The sequence below is a fragment of the Danio rerio genome, chromosome 2 (genome assembly GCF_052040795.2).
Source record: "Danio rerio strain M-AB ecotype USA chromosome 2, GRCz13ab, whole genome shotgun sequence".
Lineage (NCBI taxonomy): Eukaryota > Metazoa > Chordata > Actinopteri > Cypriniformes > Danionidae > Danio > Danio rerio.
The window spans coordinates 61,889,558-61,908,540 of record NC_141022.1 but is presented as its reverse complement, the minus strand read 5'-3'; the positions used below and the strand labels follow the sequence as shown (position 1 = coordinate 61,908,540).

Genomic DNA, 18,983 nt, shown 5'->3' with positions numbered 1-18,983 from the left:
TTTCCCATAAAGCCTCTTAAACCAAGCTGTGCTTCTCCATCTGCTGTAAAGTGCGATCCCGAATGTGTTCAGGAGTTTTCCATCACAGCCTCTGGTGTAAATGCTGAAGTCTGAGGATAAAAGCGAAGCTGCATGGGGAAGTCAATAGAGCGGCTGTTATTGTGTGTCAGCGCTCAGAGAGAAGCTTCAATGCGACGGTGACCTATATTTACTGCTCCAGTGCATTTCACTCTTCTTACTCAAAGAGAGAGAGAGAGAGAGAGATTCTGGACGGAGACATCTGGATATAATGCTGAAAAACAGACTCAAATGCATCAGATTGCATGAAGGCAATAGAGGTGAACAGGGAAAAGGATTAAATTATAGATGATTAGTAGCTGTTTACATCCGTTTCTCTTGGAATATTGCATAAATATGCTTAAAGGGGAGCTATCATGCAAAAATAAATTGTGTAAGGGGTTTAATCACAGTTGTGTATGTTAATATCAGCAATTTCTAATGGTTAAAATTAATTAATTGTATTTTTTATAACCAGACTTGATATAAACAGTCTGCTGAAACACTTTGATTGACATTCTCCATTTGTACGTGTCATCAGAGGGGGAAAGCCCCGCCCACTAGTGTACATCTCTTAAAGTGGACCTATTCTGCCCCTTGTTACAAGATGTAAAAAAAAATGATGTTTCTGGAGTGTGTAGGCAAGTTTCAGCTCAAAATAGCACACAGACAATGTTCTCTAACTCTCCGAAACTGACCCTATTAGGCTTTGATCCTAATTCAGTTTTGGCTTTGACTCTGGCTTTAAATGCAAACGAGATGCTTTCTTTAGTAGAGGGCGGAGCTACAAATGCCTGTGTCAGCATAGTGGGAGATTCCAAAACAAAACTCATGTCCTATGCTAATGAGCGAGAGATGTGCACTAGTGGGCGGGGCTTTCCCCCTTTTTCGACACCTACAAAGGGAGAATGTCAATCAAAGTTTTTTTGCGGACATAAAATAATATATTTAATTAATTTCATCATTAGAGGCTGTATATTATTCCCACATAATTGTGTTTAAACCCCTTATAAAAGTGATTTTTGCACAATAGCTGCCCTTTTAACAACTATTTCAGCTAGATATGTTTAATCTCAGATGGCCTTAAGGAGACTTAATTAACAACAAGTTTTTGGGCGAACTATCCCCTTTAAAAATGACATTTTCCACGTTTATTTCCTCTTTCATTAAAAGCCAAACAGCCCAAAATTGTCCAGTGCATACAGAAAATTGTGTTTCCTCCTACATTAAAAGAATCAATAGCAAATCCAAACCCACATGCATCTGCAAACGTGTGGATAGAGCGGTGATGTGGAGGATCTGACGGGGAGAAAGTTGCAGGCAAGATAAATGATGTGCACAATAACGAGATCAGTAATTGGCTCATTCTTTCACTCCGTTTGCTCAATTTGCACAAACCCGATTGAGCAGTTTGTCTGTCTGACGTCGTATTTAATGCCATCATTTATTTAATCCGCAAAGTCAAGACCTTTTAATAAGACATATTTGACTTACAAACTTGCTTTTAAAAACTTTTAAAATAACTTTATTTGGTTATACTATATTTTAAGGTCACTATTAGGTAATGTTAATTAATTAAGTGTACCCCCTAGTGTTAGAATGCAAGGTTTAGGGTTATTTGCTTGTAATTATGCATAATTGATTGTAATGACTATAGTACGTGAGTGGAATATGTGTAACCTTAAATTAAAGTGTTACCTTTTCTTTTAGGGTGTCTTTGTTACACATAGTCCATGCACTTACTGTAGTAATTACAATTAATTCTGGATTATTACATGCAAATATAACTTGAATTCTAGCCCTAACCATAGTAAATACATGTAATTAGTTAATATTACTCATTACAGTAGTTAAATGAATAGTTACACTGTAGTAATGGCATCATAAAAAATTAAGTGAAACCTTTCGTTCTATTGAGAATTTCAGGTATGTGTGTAGGTAAGCATAGATGTACTGAATGTATGTACAGTGAGTGACGATTCAAAATGATGGTTCAAAATGATGTGTGTGACGCCACCAAGGGACAAAGGGATTAGTAAAATGATTTTACATGCAGAGTTAGAGTGCAGTAATGAACACGTGCAAGTACACTTGAAGTATAACACTTAAGTTATACTTCACTAAAGTAATACTATTATCAACCTTGTTATCGTCAACTCTGTTATCATCAACTCTGCTATTGTCTTTTATCATCAACTCTTGTTATCGTCAACTCTGTTATTGTCTGTTATCGTCAGCTCTGTTATCGTCAACTCTGTTATTGTCTGTTATCGTCAGCTCTGTTATCGTCAGCTCTGTTATCGTCAACTCTGTTATTGTCTGTTATCGTCAGCTCTGTTATTAACTCTGTTATTGTCTGTTATCGTCAGCTCTGTTATCGTCAACTCTGCTATTGTCTGTTATCGTCAGCTCTGTTATTAACTCTGTTATTGTCTGTTATCGTCAGCTCTGTTATCAACTCTGTGATTGTCTGTTATCGTCAGCTCTGTTATCGTCAACTCTGCTATTGTCTGTTATCGTCAGCTCTGTTATTAACTCTGTTATTGTCTGTTATCGTCAGCTCTGTTATCGTCAACTCTGCTATTGTCTGTTATCGTCAGCTCTGTTATCAACTCTGCTATTGTCTGTTATCGTCAGCTCTGTTATCATCAACTCTGCTATTGTCTTTTATCATCAACTCTATTATCATCAACTCTGTTATTGTCTGTTATCGTCAACTCTGTTATCGTCAGCTCTGTTATCGTCAACTCTGTTATTGTCTGTTATCGTCAGCTCTGTTATTGTCTGTTGTCGTCAGCTCTGTTATTGTCAGCTCTGTTATCGTCAGCTCTGTTATTGTCTGTTATCGTCAGCTCTGTTATTGTCTGTTATCGTCAGCTCTGTTATCTTCAACTCTGTTATTGTCTGTTATTGTCAGCTCTGTTATCGTCAGCTCTGTTATTGTCTGTTATTGTCAGCTCTGTTATTGTCTGTTATCGTCAGCTCTGTTATTGTCTGTTATCGTCAACTCTGTTATTGTCTGTTATTGTCAGCTCTGTTATTGTCTGTTATCGTCAGCTCTGTTATCTTCAACTCTGTTATTGTCTGTTATTGTCAGCTCTGTTATCGTCAGCTCTGTTATTGTCTGTTATTGTCAGCTCTGTTATCTTCAACTCTGTTATTGTCTGTTATCGTCAGCTCTGTTATTGTCTGTTATTGTCAGCTCTGTTATTGTCTGTTATTGTCAGCTCTGTTATTGTCTGTTATCGTCAGCTCTGTTATTGTCAGCTCTGTTATCTTCAACTCTGTTATTGTCTGTTATCGTCAGCTCTGTTATTGTCTGTTATTGTCAGCTCTGTTATCTTCAACTCTGTTAATGTCTGTTGTCGTCAGCTCTGTTATTGTCTGTTATTGTCAGCTCTGTTATTGTCTGTTATTGTCAGCTCTGTTATTGTCTGTTATCGTCAGCTCTGTTATTGTCTGTTATTGTCAGCTCTGTTATTGTCTTTTATCGTCAGCTCTGTTATTGTCTGTTATCGTCAGCTCTGTTATTGTCAGCTCTGTTATCTTCAACTCTGTTATTGTCTGTTATCGTCAGCTCTGTTATTGTCTGTTATCGTCAGCTCTGTTATTGTCAGCTCTGTTATCTTCAACTCTGTTATTGTCTGTTATCGTCAGCTCTGTTATTGTCTGTTATCGTCAGCTCTGTTATTGTCTGTTATCGTCAGCTCTGTTATTGTCTGTTATTGTCAGCTCTGTTATCTTCAACTCTGTTATTGTCTGTTGTCGTCAGCTCTGTTATTGTCTGTTATTGTCAGCTCTGTTATCTTCAACTCTGTTATTGTCTGTTGTCGTCAGCTCTGTTATTGTCTGTTATTGTCAGCTCTGTTATCATCAACTCTGCTATTGTCTTTTATCATCAACTCTATTATCATCAACTCTGTTATTGTCTGTTATCGTCAACTCTGTTATCGTCAGCTGTTATCGTCAACTCTGTTATTGTCTGTTATCGTCAGCTCTGTTATTGTCTGTTATCGTCAGCTCTGTTATTGTCAGCTCTGTTATCGTCAGCTCTGTTATTGTCTGTTATCGTCAACTCTGTTATTGTCTGTTATTGTCAGCTCTGTTATTGTCTGTTATCGTCAGCTCTGTTATCTTCAACTCTGTTATTGTCTGTTATTGTCAGCTCTGTTATCGTCAGCTCTGTTATTGTCTGTTATTGTCAGCTCTGTTATCTTCAACTCTGTTATTGTCTGTTATCGTCAGCTCTGTTATTGTCTGTTATTGTCAGCTCTGTTATTGTCTGTTATTGTCAGCTCTGTTATTGTCTGTTATCGTCAGCTCTGTTATTGTCTGTTATTGTCAGCTCTGTTATTGTCTTTTATCGTCAGCTCTGTTATTGTCTGTTATCGTCAGCTCTGTTATTGTCAGCTCTGTTATCTTCAACTCTGTTATTGTCTGTTATCGTCAGCTCTGTTATTGTCTGTTATCGTCAGCTCTGTTATTGTCAGCTCTGTTATCTTCAACTCTGTTATTGTCTGTTATCGTCAGCTCTGTTATTGTCTGTTATCGTCAGCTCTGTTATTGTCTGTTATCGTCAGCTCTGTTATTGTCTGTTATTGTCAGCTCTGTTATCTTCAACTCTGTTATTGTCTGTTGTCGTCAGCTCTGTTATTGTCTGTTATTGTCAGCTCTGTTATTGTCTGTTATTGTCAGCTCTGTTATCTTCAACTCTGTTATTGTCTGTTGTCGTCAGCTCTGTTATTGTCTGTTATTGTCAGCTCTGTTATTGTCTGTTATTGTCAGCTCTGTTATTGTCTGTTATCGTCAGCTCTGTTATTGTCTGTTATCGTCAGCTCTGTTATTGTCTGTTATCGTCAGCTCTGTTATCTTCAACTCTGTTATTGTCTGTTATCATCAACTCTGTTATCATCAACTCTGTTATCGTCAACTCTGTTATCTTCAACTCTGTTATTGTCTGTTATCGTCAACTGTGTTATCGTCAGCTCTGTTATCATCAACTCTGTAATTGTCTGTTATCGTCAGCTGTTTATTGACTGTTGTCATCAGCTCTGTTATCGCTAACTCTTATTGTCAACTGTGTCATCGTCAAATGTGTTATCATCAACTGTGTTATTGTCAACTGTTTTATCATTAACTGTGTTATTGTCGACTGTGTTATTGTCTGTTATCGCTAGCTCTGTTATTGTCAACTGTGTTATCGTCAACTCTGTTATCTTCAACTCGGTTATTGTCAATCCTGGGTTTGCCAACACTGTTATCAACTCTGTTATTGTTTATTATCGTCAACTCTGTTATCGTCAACTTTTATTATTTCAACTCAGTTAATGTCAACTCTGTTGTTTTCAACTCTGTTATTGTCAATCCTGTTATTGCCAACTCTGTTATCAACGCTGTTATTGTTTATTATCGTCAACTCTGTTATTGTCTGTTATCGTCAGCTCTGTTATTGTCTGTTATCGTCAGCTCTGTTATTGTCAGCTCTGTTATCGTCAGCTCTGTTATTGTCTGTTATCGTCAACTCTGTTATTGTCTGTTATTGTCAGCTCTGTTATTGTCTGTTATCGTCAGCTCTGTTATCTTCAACTCTGTTATTGTCTGTTATTGTCAGCTCTGTTATCGTCAGCTCTGTTATTGTCTGTTATTGTCAGCTCTGTTATCTTCAACTCTGTTATTGTCTGTTATCGTCAGCTCTGTTATTGTCTGTTATTGTCAGCTCTGTTATTGTCTGTTATTGTCAGCTCTGTTATTGTCTATTATCGTCAGCTCTGTTATTGTCTGTTATTGTCAGCTCTGTTATTGTCTTTTATCGTCAGCTCTGTTATTGTCTGTTATCGTCAGCTCTGTTATTGTCAGCTCTGTTATCTTCAACTCTGTTATTGTCTGTTATCGTCAGCTCTGTTATTGTCTGTTATCGTCAGCTCTGTTATTGTCAGCTCTGTTATCTTCAACTCTGTTATTGTCTGTTATCGTCAGCTCTGTTATTGTCTGTTATCGTCAGCTCTGTTATTGTCTGTTATCGTCAGCTCTGTTATTGTCTGTTATTGTCAGCTCTGTTATCTTCAACTCTGTTATTGTCTGTTGTCGTCAGCTCTGTTATTGTCTGTTATTGTCAGCTCTGTTATCTTCAACTCTGTTATTGTCTGTTGTCGTCAGCTCTGTTATTGTCTGTTATTGTCAGCTCTGTTATCATCAACTCTGCTATTGTCTTTTATCATCAACTCTATTATCATCAACTCTGTTATTGTCTGTTATCGTCAACTCTGTTATCGTCAGCTGTTATCGTCAACTCTGTTATTGTCTGTTATCGTCAGCTCTGTTATTGTCTGTTATCGTCAGCTCTGTTATTGTCAGCTCTGTTATCGTCAGCTCTGTTATTGTCTGTTATCGTCAACTCTGTTATTGTCTGTTATTGTCAGCTCTGTTATTGTCTGTTATCGTCAGCTCTGTTATCTTCAACTCTGTTATTGTCTGTTATTGTCAGCTCTGTTATCGTCAGCTCTGTTATTGTCTGTTATTGTCAGCTCTGTTATCTTCAACTCTGTTATTGTCTGTTATCGTCAGCTCTGTTATTGTCTGTTATTGTCAGCTCTGTTATTGTCTGTTATTGTCAGCTCTGTTATTGTCTGTTATCGTCAGCTCTGTTATTGTCTGTTATTGTCAGCTCTGTTATTGTCTTTTATCGTCAGCTCTGTTATTGTCTGTTATCGTCAGCTCTGTTATTGTCAGCTCTGTTATCTTCAACTCTGTTATTGTCTGTTATCGTCAGCTCTGTTATTGTCTGTTATCGTCAGCTCTGTTATTGTCAGCTCTGTTATCTTCAACTCTGTTATTGTCTGTTATCGTCAGCTCTGTTATTGTCTGTTATCGTCAGCTCTGTTATTGTCTGTTATCGTCAGCTCTGTTATTGTCTGTTATTGTCAGCTCTGTTATCTTCAACTCTGTTATTGTCTGTTGTCGTCAGCTCTGTTATTGTCTGTTATTGTCAGCTCTGTTATTGTCTGTTATTGTCAGCTCTGTTATCTTCAACTCTGTTATTGTCTGTTGTCGTCAGCTCTGTTATTGTCTGTTATTGTCAGCTCTGTTATTGTCTGTTATTGTCAGCTCTGTTATTGTCTGTTATCGTCAGCTCTGTTATTGTCTGTTATCGTCAGCTCTGTTATTGTCTGTTATCGTCAGCTCTGTTATCTTCAACTCTGTTATTGTCTGTTATCATCAACTCTGTTATCATCAACTCTGTTATCGTCAACTCTGTTATCTTCAACTCTGTTATTGTCTGTTATCGTCAACTGTGTTATCGTCAGCTCTGTTATCATCAACTCTGTAATTGTCTGTTATCGTCAGCTGTTTATTGACTGTTGTCATCAGCTCTGTTATCGCTAACTCTTATTGTCAACTGTGTCATCGTCAAATGTGTTATCATCAACTGTGTTATTGTCAACTGTTTTATCATTAACTGTGTTATTGTCGACTGTGTTATTGTCTGTTATCGCTAGCTCTGTTATTGTCAACTGTGTTATCGTCAACTCTGTTATCTTCAACTCGGTTATTGTCAATCCTGGGTTTGCCAACACTGTTATCAACTCTGTTATTGTTTATTATCGTCAACTCTGTTATCGTCAACTTTTATTATTTCAACTCAGTTAATGTCAACTCTGTTGTTTTCAACTCTGTTATTGTCAATCCTGTTATTGCCAACTCTGTTATCAACGCTGTTATTGTTTATTATCGTCAACTCTGTTATTGTCAACTGTTATTGTCAACTCTGTTATTGTCAAATGTGTTCTCATCCACTGTGTTATCATCAACTCTGTTATTGTCAACTGTGTTATTGTCAACTGTGTTATCGTCAACTCTGTTATCGTCAACTGTGTTATTGTCAACTGTGTTATCGTCAACTCTGTTATTGTCAACTGTGTTATTGTCAACTGTGTTATTGTCAACTCTGTTATTGTCAAATGTGTTCTCATCCACTGTGTTATCGTCAACTCTGTTATCGTCAACTGTGTTATCGTCAACTCTGTTATTGTCAAATGTGTTCTCATCCACTTTGTTATCGTCAACTCTGTTATCGTCAACTGTGTAATTGTCAACTGTGTTATCGTCAACTCTGTTATTGACTGTGTTATTGTCAACTGTGTTATCGTCAACTCTGTTATTGTTAAATGTGTTCTCATCCACTGTGTTATCGTCAACTCTGTTATTGTCAACTCTGTTATTGTCAACTGTGTTATCGTCAACTCTGTCATTGTCAACTCTGTTATTGTCAACTGTGTTATCATCAACTCTGTTATTGTCAACTGTGTTCTCATCCACGGTGTTATCGTCAACCCTGTTATTGTCAGCTGTGTTATTGTCAACTGTGTTATAGTCAACTCTGTTATTGACTGTGTTATTGTCAACTGTGTTATCGTCAACTCTGTTATTGTTAAATGTGTTCTCAACCACTGTGTTATCGCAACTCTGTTATTGTCAACTGTGTTATTGTCAACTGTGTTATTGTCAACTCTGTTATTGTCAACTGTGTTATCGTCAACTCTGTTATTGACTGTGTTATTGTCAACTGTGTTATCGTCAACTCTGTTATTGTCAACTGTGTTATTGTCAACTGTGTTATCGTCAACTCTGTTATTGTCAACTGTGTTATTGTCAACTGTGTTATCGTTAACTCTGTTATTGTCAAATGTGTTCTCATCAACTGTGTTATCGTCAACTCTATTATTGACTGTGTTATTGTCAACTGTGTTATCGTCAACTCTGTTATTGTCAAATGTGTTCTCATCCACTGTGTTATCGTCAACTCTGTTATCGTCAACTGTGTTATCGTCAACTCTGTTATTGTCAAATGTGTTCTCATCCACTGTGTTGTCATCAACTCTGTTATTGTCAACTGTGTTCTCATCCACTGTGTTATCGTCAACCCTGTTGTTGTCAACTGTGTTATTGTAAACTGTGTTATCGTCAACTCTGTTATTGTCAAATGTGTTCTCATCCACTGTGTTATTGTCAACTGTGTTATCGTCAAATTTCACAGTATAACACTTAAGCAATAGTAATCTAAGAATACACAGACAAATACTTGCAAGTACCTTTGAAGTATACCACTAGAAAACTACTAGTTAACTAAGAGTACAGTTTTAACTTCTTCTTGCTGTTTTTCTTTAACATTTTTTTATGTGATATTCCAAAATGTGCATAAACATATGTTGCAGAATATAGCATGCAATTTAGGATGGACCTAAGTTATCTATTGATCTTTACCTGAAAATATAAAGTGAAGTTGCTCAATGATTGAACTCAGTGACTGTTACAGTACAGAGCTGCTTCATATATATTACACAACCTTTTCCTTTATTGCCCTCCTGATGTGACATCACTGAAAACTGCAAATGCTGGAGACTGAGCTGAAGCTTTTCCTTGTGTTTGGTCGCCTTTTGAAATGATTTCAATGGATAGATTTACAGAGGCGGACCGGGGCGCGCGCGCAAACACACACACACTGCAAGCTTTTAGTGGCAGCTAAAGTGAAATCCAATTACAATGTTAACACAGCGAGACTCTGAAGCAGATACAGAACCAGCACTCGTCCACCTCCCTCAGAGACTCATTCTGTGCTGTTCATATATCCGCACACACACAGACACAAATGCACCCTCTCACACATACAATACACACATGCGCAACTGTGTTATCATCAACTGTTATCGTCAATAGTTATTGTCAACTGTGTTGTCAGCTGTATAATCTTTTACTGTGTTATCGCTAACTCTGTTATTGCCAACTCTGTTATCGTCAACTGTGCTATCATCAACTGTTTTCTCGACAATTGTGTTATCGTCAACTGTTTTATCGACAACTGTGTTATCGTTAACTGTGCTATTGTCAAATCTATTTTTATCTGTTATTTTCAACTCTCTGATCATCAATTCTGTTATTGTCTACTGCATTATCGTCAACTCTAATTGTGTCTGGTATCGTCAAATCTGTTATCGTCAACAGTGTTATCGTCAACTGTGTAATCGACAACTGTGTTATTGTCAACTGTGCTATTGTCAACTCTATTTTTGTCTGTTATTGTCAACTCTCTTATCATCAAATCTGTTACTGTCTACTGCATTATCTTCAACTCTGGTATCGTCAATTGTTATCGTCAACTGTTATTGTCAACTGTGTAATAGTCAACTGTGTTATGGTCAACTGTTATTGTCAACTGTGTTATCGTCAACTGTGTTTACATCAACTGTGTTTACATCAACTGTGTTATCGTCAACTTTGTTATCGTCAGCTTTGTTATTATCAACTCTTTTATCGTCAACTCTGTTATTGTCAACTATGTTATTGTCAACTGTGTTATCGACAACTGTCCTATCGACAACTGTCCTATCGACAACTGTGTTCTCGTCAACTCTGTTATCGTCAACTATGTTATCATCAACTCTGGTATCGTCAACTGTGTTATCGTCAACTGTGTTATCTTCAACTGTGTTATCATCAACTGTTATCGTCAACTATGTTATCGTCAACTCTGGTATCGTCAACTGTGTTATCTTCAACAGTGTTATCTTCAACTGTTATCGACAACTGTGTTATTGTCAACTATTTTATCGTCAACTGTGTTATCGTCAACTCTGTTATTGTTGACCATGCTATTTGTTAACTGTGTCATCATCAACTGTATTATCGACAACTGTGTTATCGTCAACTGTGTTATCGTCAACTGTTACCGTGAGCTGTTTTCGTCATCTTTATTGTCAACTGTGTTATCGTCAATTGTTTTCGCCAACAGTGTTATCCTTAACTGTTATCTTCAACTGTTATCTTTACTTTTTTGTCAACTGTTATCATTAACTGTGTTATCGTTAACTGTGCTATTGTCAAATCTATTTTTATCTGTTATTTTCAACTCTCTGATCATCAATTCTGTTATTGTCTACTGCATTATCGTCAACTCTAATTGTGTCTGGTATCGTCAAATCTGTTATCGTCAACTGTGTTATCGTCAGATGTGTTATCAACAACTGTTTTATCATCAACTGTGTTATCGTCAACTGTGTTATTGTCAACTGTTATCGTCAACTATGTTATCATCAACTGTGAAATAGACAACTGTATAATCGTCAACTGTGTTATCGTCAACTGTGTAATCGACAACTGTGTTATCGTCAACTGTGCTATTGTCAACTCTTTTTTTGTCTGTTATTGTCAACTCTCTTATCATCAAATCTGTTACTGTCTACTGCATTATCTTCAACTCTGATTGTGTCTGGAATTGTCAACTGTGTTATCGTCAACTGTGAAATCGACAACTGTGTAATCATCAACTGTGTTATCGTCAACTGTGTAATCGTCAACTGTGTAATCGACAACTGTGTTATCGTCAACTGTGTTATCGTCAACTGTGTAATCGTCAACTGTGTAATCGACAACTGTGTTATCGTCAACTGTGCTATTGTCAACTCTATTTTTGTCTGTTATCGTCAACTGTTATTATCAACTGTGTCATCGTCAACTGGTATCGTCAATTGTTACCGTCAACTGTTATTGTCAACTGTGTAATAGTCAACTGTGTTATCGTCAACTGTTATTGTCAACTGTGTTATCGTCAACTGTGTTTACATCAACTGTGTTATCGTCAACTTTGTTATCGTCAGCTTTGTTATTGTCAACTCTTATTGTTAACTCTTTTATCGTCAACTCTGTTATTGTCAACTATGTTATTGGCAACTGTGTTATCGACAACTGTCCTATTGACAACTGTGTTATCGTCAACTCTGTTATCGTCAACTATGTTATCATCAACTCTGGTATCGTCAACTGTGTTATTGTCAACTGTGTTATCTTCAACTGTGTTATCATCAACTGTTATCGTCAACTATGTTATCGTCAACTCTGGTATCGTCAACTGTGTTATCTTCAACTGTTATCGACAACTGTGTTATCGTCAACTATTTTATCGTCAACTGTGTTATCGTCAACTCTGTTATTGTTGACCATGCTATTTGTTAACTGTGTCATCATCAACTGTATTATCGACAACTGTGTTATCGTCAACTGTTACCGTGAGCTGTTTTCGTCATCTTTATTGTCAACTGTGTTATCGTCAATTGTTTTCGCCAACAGTGTTATCCTTAACTGTAATCTTCAACTGTTATCTTTACTTTTTTGTCAACTGTTATCATTAACTGTGTTATCGTTAACTGTGCTATTGTCAAATCTATTTTTATCTGTTATTTTCAACTCTCTGATCATCAATTCTGTTATTGTCTACTGCATTATCGTCAACTCTAATTGTGTCTGGTATCGTCAAATCTGTTATCGTCAACTGTGTTATCGTCAATTGTGTTATCAACAACTGTTTTATCATCAACTGTGTTATCGTCAACTGTGTTATTGTCAACTGTTATCGTCAACTATGTTATCATCAACTGTGAAATAGACAACTGTATAATCGTCAACTGTGTTATCGTCAACTGTGTAATCGACAACTGTGTTATCGTCAACTGTGCTATTGTCAACTCTTTTTTTGTCTGTTATTGTCAACTCTCTTATCATCAAATCTGTTACTGTCTACTGCATTATCTTCAACTCTGATTGTGTCTGGAATTGTCAACTGTGTTATCGTCAACTGTGAAATCGACAACTGTGTAATCATCAACTGTGTTATCGTCAACTGTGTAATCGTCAACTGTGTAATCGACAACTGTGTTATCGTCAACTGTGTTATCGTCAACTGTGTAATCGTCAACTGTGTAATCGACAACTGTGTTATCGTCAACTGTGCTATTGTCAACTCTATTTTTGTCTGTTATCGTCAACTGTTATTATCAACTGTGTCATCGTCAACTGGTATCGTCAATTGTTACCGTCAACTGTTATTGTCAACTGTGTAATAGTCAACTGTGTTATCGTCAACTGTTATTGTCAACTGTGTTATCGTCAACTGTGTTTACATCAACTGTGTTATCGTCAACTTTGTTATCGTCAGCTTTGTTATTGTCAACTCTTATTGTTAACTCTTTTATCGTCAACTCTGTTATTGTCAACTATGTTATTGGCAACTGTGTTATCGACAACTGTCCTATTGACAACTGTGTTATCGTCAACTCTGTTATCGTCAACTATGTTATCATCAACTCTGGTATCGTCAACTGTGTTATTGTCAACTGTGTTATCTTCAACTGTGTTATCATCAACTGTTATCGTCAACTATGTTATCGTCAACTCTGGTATCGTCAACTGTGTTATCTTCAACTGTTATCGACAACTGTGTTATCGTCAACTATTTTATCGTCAACTGTGTTATCGTCAACTCTGTTATTGTTGACCATGCTATTTGTTAACTGTGTCATCATCAACTGTATTATCGACAACTGTGTTATCGTCAACTGTTACCGTGAGCTGTTTTCGTCATCTTTATTGTCAACTGTGTTATCGTCAATTGTTTTCGCCAACAGTGTTATCCTTAACTGTAATCTTCAACTGTTATCTTTACTTTTTTGTCAACTGTTATCATTAACTGTGTTATCGTTAACTGTGCTATTGTCAAATCTATTTTTATCTGTTATTTTCAACTCTCTGATCATCAATTCTGTTATTGTCTACTGCATTATCGTCAACTCTAATTGTGTCTGGTATCGTCAAATCTGTTATCGTCAACTGTGTTATCGTCAATTGTGTTATCAACAACTGTTTTATCATCAACTGTGTTATCGTCAACTGTGTTATTGTCAACTGTTATCGTCAACTATGTTATCATCAACTGTGAAATAGACAACTGTATAATCGTCAACTGTGTTATCGTCAACTGTGTAATCGACAACTGTGTTATCGTCAACTGTGCTATTGTCAACTCTATTTTTGTCTGTTATTGTCAACTCTCTTATCATCAAATCTGTTACTGTCTACTGCATTATCTTCAACTCTGATTGTGTCTGGAATTGTCAACTGTGTTATCGTCAACTGTGAAATCGACAACTGTGTAATCATCAACTGTGTTATCGTCAACTGTGTAATCGTCAACTGTGTAATCGACAACTGTGTTATTGTCAACTGTGTAATCGTCAACTGTGTAATCGACAACTGTGTTATCGTCAACTGTGCTATTGTCAACTCTATTTTTGTCTGTTATCGTCAACTGTTATTATCAACTGTGTCATCGTCAACTGGTATCGTCAATTGTTATCGTCAACTGTTATTGTCAACTGTGTAATAGTCAACTGTGTTATCGTCAACTGTTATTGTCAACTGTGTTATCGTCAACTGTGTTTACATCAACTGTGTTATCGTCAACTTTGTTATCGTCAGCTTTGTTATTGTCAACTCTTATCGTTAACTCTTTTATCGTCAACTCTGTTATTGTCAACTATGTTATTGGCAACTGTGTTATCGACAACTGTGCTACCGACAACTGTGTTATCGCCAACTGTGTTATCGTCAACTATGTTATCATCTCCTCTGGTATCGTCAACTGTGTTATCGTAAACTGTGTTATCTTCAACTGTTTTATCGTCAACTGTTATCGTCAACTATGTTATCGTCAACTCTGGTATTGTCAACTGTGTTATCTTCAACTGTGTTATCGACAACTGTGTTATCGTCAACTATTTTATCGTCAACTGTGTTATCGTCAACTCTGTTATTGTTGACCATGCTATTTGTTAACTGTGTCATCATCAACTGTGTTATCGTCAACTGTGCTATTGCCAACTGTGTTATCGACAACTATACTATCGACAACTGTGTTATCGTCAACTGTGTTATCGTCAACTGTTATCGTGAGCTGTTTTCGACATTTTTATTGTCAACTGTGTTATCGTCAATTGTTTTCGCCAACAGTGTTATCCTTAACTGTTATCTTCAACTGTTATCTTTACTTTTTTGTCAACTGTTATCATTAACTGTGTTATTGTCAACTATTTTAGTTTCAACTGTGTTATAGTCAACTCTGTTATCATCAACTGTTTTATCGTCAACTCTGTTATAGTCAACTCTGTTATCGTCAACTGTGTTATTGTCAACTCTGTTATCGTCAACTCTGTTAGCTTCAAGTGTGTTATCGTCAATTGTGATATCATCAACTCTTTTATCGTCAACTCTGATATCGTCATCTTTGTTATCTTCAACTGTGCTATTGCCAACTGTGTTATCGACAACTGTATTATCGACAACTGTGTTATCGTCAACTGTGTTATCCTCAACTGTTATCGTGAGCTGTTTTCGTCATTTTTATTGTCAACTGTGTTATCGTCAATTGTTTTCGCCAACAGTGTTATCCTTAACTGTTATCTTCAACTGTTATCTTTACTTTTTTGTCAACTGTTATCATTAACTGTGTTATTGTCAACTATTTTAGTTTCAACTGTGTTATAGTCAACTCTGTTATCGTCAACTGTGTTATTGTCAACTCTGTTATCGTCAACTCTGCTAGCTTCAAGTGTGTTATCGTCAATTGTGATATCATCAACTCTTTTATCGTCAACTCTGATATCGTCATCTTTGTTATCTTCAACTTTTTTATCGTCAACTCTGTTATCGTCAACTCTGTTATCGTCAATTCTGTTATTGTCTACTCTGTTATCGTCAACTCTGTTATCGTTAGCTATGTTATCAACTATGTTATCGTAAACTCTGGTATCGTCAACTCTGTTATCTTCAACTCTGTTTTCTTCAACTCTGTTATCGTGAACTGTGTTATCATCAACTGTGTTATCATTTATTATTTAAGCAATTATGTTTGTACAGTAAATGCATTGTGAAAATAATATAAATAATTATTTGGTTACTTTAAACAGCAGCTGTATTCCTTCTAGACTTTATGCAAAATATAATGACCACCCAATTAGAGTCAAGAGCCGCGTAATGAAAACACGTGACCGAATTGAACTTAATTATTCACGATCCCTAAGCGACTGTGCGTTTTTGCTCCAGTGCTGCAAATGTGAGACGCTCCCTGAGTGTGTCAGCGGGGTGAGAGATGAAAAACCAAACAGCAGCGTGAGAAGAGACGGAGACACACACGCACACATACACACGCACAGACAGACAGCAGCATCAGCAGCAGCAGCATCACAGAGAGATCGAGACACCGCCGGTGTGTGTTCTGTCTGTGCACGCGCGCGAGTGTGAGAGTGTGGAGGAAGAGTACTGTGTGTCGCGTTTTGATGCAAGCAATTGAGAGGTAAACACACACACACACACACAGGCTTGAGGACACGTATGGACGTGCTCGTGTGACTTATGGACAGACTGGAGGAAGAGACGGAGTGCCGGGGACGAGCAGAGACGCGCGCGCTCACGGTCAGACAGATGAGGACACACTCCAGACCTGGGTGAGTGAACTCACACACACACACACACACATACACACAGTCACATATACACACACTTAACCATACACACTCAACAATACATAGAGACAGTCACACACTCACCTATACACACACACACACACACACACACATACGTGCATGCAAGCAGATTCATAAACACACACATACACACTCACCCATGCATACTCACAAAACACACAATAGGCTACACAGTTTTATACATACACACACACACACACACACACACACACACACACACACACACACACACACACACACACACACACTCACACACTCTCTCACTCTCCCTTTTCTCTCTCTCTCTCTCTCTCTCTCTCTCTCTCTCTCTCTCTCTCTCTCAACCGTACACATACATACACACACATACTTAACCATACATACACACTCACACTGTATATACTCTCTCTTTCATGCAAACAAACACATACACACACAAACACACAGGTGAAGCTGCTCAACCTGTGGAGCGCGTGGGCACACACACACACACACACACACACCTCTTATGCAACGCTGTTAAATGTTTGTGTCTTCACTCGATGCTGAAGTTAGTTTGGCTGTATGATGTGAGCCGGCGCTGTGAAGGTGTTCAGTTCTGTGTTTTTTATTTACATACACAAACACACACACACACACACACTCACTCTGTGCTGTATATGTGAAGGGTTGAGCTCCAGGGACTCGTGTTCCTGCGTTTATAATCATTTCTGTCTCATCTGTCTCTCTCCGCTCTCTCTGCAGTTTCAGTCTTGTGTTGATTATCGGCTCGAGTTCTGATTCAGGCCCATTTAATAGAGTGTGTTTGCTTGATGTCAACATGACTACATGAAATGTGTGTCGCAATTAGTCTTGTAATTCGTAATGTGTTGAGTTTTTGTCTCGTTTTTAGTCCAAATATCTGAACATTCTTCAATCGAGAAGCATTTTCTAGACAAGCAAAACATATAGTGTTGTTTTCTGAAATAATTCATATAATTAATTTATTTGAAGGGTCACAAAACACCAGAGCACATGTTTTGAGCTGTCGACAGTCGTATATGTGTCCCACACTGCTATAAACACTATTAGGACACGTAAATCTCACTAACAAGTGAAAATTGGTTGTTTTTGCGTTATTTACAGCAAATTCGTTCTTCCAGTCTGAAGCTGCGTCACCCTGATTTGATCCTTGTGTGTATTCCAGTGTGGAGACTGGATGTCTGTACTGGCGAGTACATCGTGAGTTGTCAGCATTAATTAATGAGAAAGGCTTGGTTCAAACCAATCAGAGCGCTCGATTGTGAATGAGGTGCAACTTCCTTATCCGCATGATCGCTTCCAAGACTGTTTTACCTGTAACTGTGTGTTCACACCGAAAGCGGCGAGAGCGTCCAAGGTTGCTCTGGCCGCCGTGGTGACTGCGCTGTCTGCCTTCAGCTGTGGTGGCGATAGCGTCAAAACTCGCGACATTGATCTCGTATTTAAAGGGGCCGTTGCAGCATGTCAGTTACATTCCTGCATAAAACATGCTTCTAGCGTGAAAATTTGCGCACTTCTTATCAAATTCAGTTAACAATGGACGATCAAGTTTCGTGTGGTGTGGCTGTGCTCCACTTAACTATCCAACGTGTCCATATGGTTGAAGCACAGGGCCGGATTAACCAATGGGCCTTATGGGCACAGGCCCAGGTGCCCGTGCGCACTAGGGGCCCCTGCGAGGGGGGAGAAAAAAAGACAATTTCGGAGTATCTTTTTAGGCTAATTGCAAATAGCGCATCTAGTTGGACTAAGCTATTCAGGGTTTACGCCCATCGATGCCTGATTGATAGAGACAACATGAGTAAAGAGCAGTGAAATAATATAGCCGCAGTGGCGCACCTTGTAAGGCACACGGCATCATCTTTTGACGCGATTAATCATAACATCGGTTCGAATCCACCATCAGCTGAACTCGTGCTACTTTTTTTCTCCCCATTACATATCAGATTGGAAATATATTTATTTTTAACAGGAAAGAAACATTTTTTAAAAATAATGCAAATGTGATATAAAGTCTCAAGTGTCTCGTGTATTTAATAATGTTTAGTCTTATTATAGGCGCCTCCCTCTCTTTAAAAACTATATTGCTCAGACAACGGTATTTCCTCTGAGCAAAAAAAACGCGATCACATATTAATATTATTATTATATTTAAATTGCCTTTCTTTCTTTAACTAAACAGATGCTGTAATTGGTCAAGCGCGGAAACATCAGTTTTGTAATAACCCGCACTAAACTGAGCGGACTTTAGTGTAACGTTATATCTGTCATAGATCAAAAATGAGTGGACAAGTGGATTTAGCAAACGTGAGAGAAAGAGGAGAGGAGGCATCTTTATTGAGGCATTTTCCATACACACCATCTTTAAACAGACCCATGATCAGGAGAATGAGGGTACAGAAGCAGACGTTAACTTTAAATGATGAGAAGCTAGCATTAACCAGGCGGAGGAGGCTAACGGCAGCGCAGCGCGGACTGGATTCATCGTGTGAGAGACAGACAGAAAGGGAGAGAGAGAGGGAGAGAGAGAGAAAGGCCCAGAAGAGGAGAGAGAGGGGA

At 37.8% G+C, this 18,983-nt stretch overlaps 1 protein-coding gene across 4 annotated transcripts in view; it reads left to right on the top strand.

The window, feature by feature from the left end:
- lingo3b (leucine rich repeat and Ig domain containing 3b) overlaps positions 1 to 18,983 on the top strand; it is a 644,601-nt gene that overhangs the window by 527,975 nt on the left and 97,643 nt on the right. For 2 of the 4 annotated variants that reach the window (XR_015479165.1, XM_087241700.1), the window contains exon 1: positions 16,076 to 16,385. The exons of the other annotated variants lie outside the window; for them this stretch is intronic. The gene's annotated coding sequence lies outside the window, so the exon portion shown is untranslated. Of the gene's footprint in view, positions 1 to 16,075; positions 16,386 to 18,983 lie in introns of those variants that run through there. 4 annotated transcript variants of the gene reach the window in all.